Below are 3,344 nucleotides of genomic sequence, written 5' to 3' on the forward strand. Positions count from 1 at the left end.
TCTTTTTGCTAGTTCTATAACTAGTTGGTTTCAGATCACGTACAAGTTTCAGTCCCTGTGGATTCGACCTCGGTCTTACCGAGTTTATTACTACATCACAACCCTATACTTGGGGAGTGAACAAGTTTTTGGCGCCGTTGCCGGGGACTGACGGTTGCGATTTTCTGAAATTAATTAGGTTTAGAATTAATTTAAGATTAGAATTTGACTAACTTTAGTTGTAGACTTTTATTTTATTTTGTTTTTAGAAACTAACCTATTTTCTTGATTTTGTAGGACCTAACATGAGTTTCTAAATTGGTAATTCCTTCCTAATTTCTCTACTTTTTCTATTCTTAAAATTAGGGTTTAAATTTTAGAAAATTTCTAAATCTAGTATCCTCCTATCTATAGGAAATTGTTTATTTTTAAAAACTTTCCTCTTTTTTTTCCTTTTTTTTTAGAAACTAGGTTAGTTATTTCCCTTTTTAGAGATTAACCTTCTATTTTTGTTTTCTAGTAACTTTCTAATTCTAACTCTTTTAGAATCTAATTTTGTTTCCTAATTTTCTACTCATAGAATTTTTGTTTAGAAACTAACTTTCCTATTGTGTAGGCCTTTAAGATAGAAATTTCTAATTCGGTAAGTTCTTTCTCTCCACTTTCTATTTTTCATATCTCTTTTTAATTTACTTTTTAGTGTAGGACTTTCTTCTTTTAGAAACTAGTTTACTTCTATCTTCCTTTTTAAGGATTTTCTAATTCTAGACATTCTCTTTAGAACTGACTTGTTTGTTTTCTTTTGCAGGTCCTTAACTTAGGGGCTTCAATTTGGTAATTTCTTTCCAACTCTCCCTCTCCTTCCTTTTATATTTTCTTTTTCTTTCTTAGGATTAGGTTTTGAATTTGATTTAGGGCTACGAGTGTTTTCATGCCCAAGTGGGCCCGTGACAACACTCGACGTCTCTTGACTGAAGGAGGATTGGTTGAGGGGTTGACTATCCATCGCAGGACTAGACACCGCTCGAAATCCCCTGAGTTAACTGAAGTTATGGCTGAAGACCAACCTCCTCTACTTCCACCCAGGGTGGAGGATACCCAAGATGAGAATGAGGTGCATCAGGCACCCCCGCCTCGTACTTTACGAGATTATCTACAACCGGCGGGAGTGAGTACGCCCTCATGCATGATTTTCCCTGAAAACACAGGACAAATGGACATCAAGCTAGGAGTTATCCAACTCCTTCCCAAATTCCATGGACTTGAATCAGAGAGTCCATATTTACATTTGAAAGAGTTCGATGAGATTATAGCTACATTATGTTTTCCTAATGTATCTAAGGATTAGGGTGAAACTCTTCCCTTTTTCCTTAAAAGAGAAGGCTAAGACGTGGTTACATTCACTGCGTCCTAGATCCATTGGCACATGAAATGACATGCAGAGGGAATTCATAAAAAAATTCTTCCCACATCATAAAATGATTACCCTCAGAAAAGCAATCATGAACTTTGCCCAAAAGGAAGATGAAACATTCTTCCAATGTTGGGAAAGGTTCAAAGATTTGGTCAATTCATGCCCACAACACGGATTTAAAACGTGGCGCATTACAAATTTTTTCTATGATGGACTGACATCTTCCATGCGCCAAATGGTCGAGACAATGTGTAATGGAGAGTTCATTAATAAAGATGTTGACGAGGTATGGGATTACCTCGATAGTCTTGCTGAAAAAACACAATCATGGGACTATTACCCAAAGTCGAACACCACGTCTAGGCCGACTCAATTAAAGGAGAAAGGTGGATTATATCTCTTGAAAGAAGAGGATGATCTCAAATGTAAAGTGACTACGCTCATAAGGAAAGTTGAGGCCATGGAAGGAAAGAAGGATAAGGTTAATGAAATTGTTTTCGATCTGTGATTGCAACATTCATACAACTGAAAATTGTCCTACAATACCCGCCTTTCGAGGAGTGTTGAATGAACAAGCTAATGCCGTAAACAACTATCAAAGACCTTTTACTGGACCTAACTCCAATACGTACAATCCTGGTTGGAAAAATCATCCAAACTTTAGTTGGAGGAATGGACAAACGGCTACCCCTCAAGGTTTCTTCAATCAAAATCCAAATCAAGTGAAACCTTAAGAGGAACCGGTTCAAAATTCCATACAAGAGCTGGCTCAGGCAATGCGGGGAATTACAGATTTTATGCAAAAGATAGATTCTCGTATGACGGTTATAGAAAAGGGGATGCTTCCTGCACAACCTCTCCCCAATCCTAAACCGCAGTACGAGATTAATGATCCCAGCTCTTCAAATCAGATGGGGCACGCTAAATCCATCACCACTCTTAGGAGTGGAAAGATCATTGATAAAACTCTTCCAGTTAGGCCCGAAAAGCCTCAAGAACCAGAAGAGGACAACAATGATGGATCTAGTGATGCCCCACAAAAATTAGAACCGGAACTTCTAGAGAAGTCAGTTGCTCCATTTCCCTAACGGTTGGTTTCACCAAAACCTTTCTCTAACTCTCAGGATATCTTAGAGGTGTTGAAACAAGTGAAAGTCAACATTCCTCTACTTGATGTCGTGAAACAAATACCTTCATATGCCAAATTCTTGAAAGACTTATGCACGACCAAATGATGGCAAAGTATTCAAAAGAAAATTTTCTTGACTGAGAAAGTGAGTGCCATCCTAAAGCAAGACGTGCCACAGAAATTCAAAGATCCCGGTAGCCCAACCATATCATGTGTAATCGGGAACCATCGAATTGATCACGCACTTCTTGACTTAGGAGCGAGCGTCAATCTGATTCCCTACTCGGTATACAAATAGTTAGGTTTGGGTGAATTAAAACCCACCCTAACCACACTACAACTTGCTGATCGCTCTGTTCGTGTACCAAGAGGGATAATCGAGGATGTGTTGGTCCAAGTTGATAGATTTTACTACCCTGTAGATTTTATCATCCTGGACACCGAACCCATCAATAACATAAGCACTCAGATCCCCGTCATTCTTGGCCGCCCATTCCTTGCCACTTCAAATGCAATTATCAATTGCAGGAATGGTGTCATGACTATGTCTTTTGGGAATATGACATTGGAGTCAAACATCTTTTTCAATAACGGCAGAAACTTAGAGGAGGATGATGATTTCCACGACATTAACATGATTGACTCTTTCGTGGAAGATACGACACCTCTAACCTTATCCTCCGACCATCTAGAGACATGCCTGGCCCACTCCCATGATTTTGATGATGACATGATTAGGGAGACGTGCGCCTTGCTTGATACTGCACCGGTACTTGAAGTTAACCGGTGGAGGCCACAATTTGAAGAATTACCACAAACCGA

General features: G+C 39.1%; 1 non-coding gene across 1 annotated transcript; it reads right to left on the bottom strand.

The window, feature by feature from the left end:
* Nucleotides 1–1,463: 1,463 nt before the first annotated feature.
* Nucleotides 1,464–1,570, bottom strand: LOC131232174 (small nucleolar RNA R71). Its single transcript, XR_009164788.1, has one exon. It is a non-coding gene; the product is annotated as a small nucleolar RNA R71 (small nucleolar RNA).
* Between the last annotated feature and the right edge of the window lie 1,774 nt (nt 1,571–3,344).

The sequence above is a fragment of the Magnolia sinica genome, chromosome 17 (assembly GCF_029962835.1).
Source record: "Magnolia sinica isolate HGM2019 chromosome 17, MsV1, whole genome shotgun sequence".
Taxonomy (NCBI): domain Eukaryota; kingdom Viridiplantae; phylum Streptophyta; class Magnoliopsida; order Magnoliales; family Magnoliaceae; genus Magnolia; species Magnolia sinica.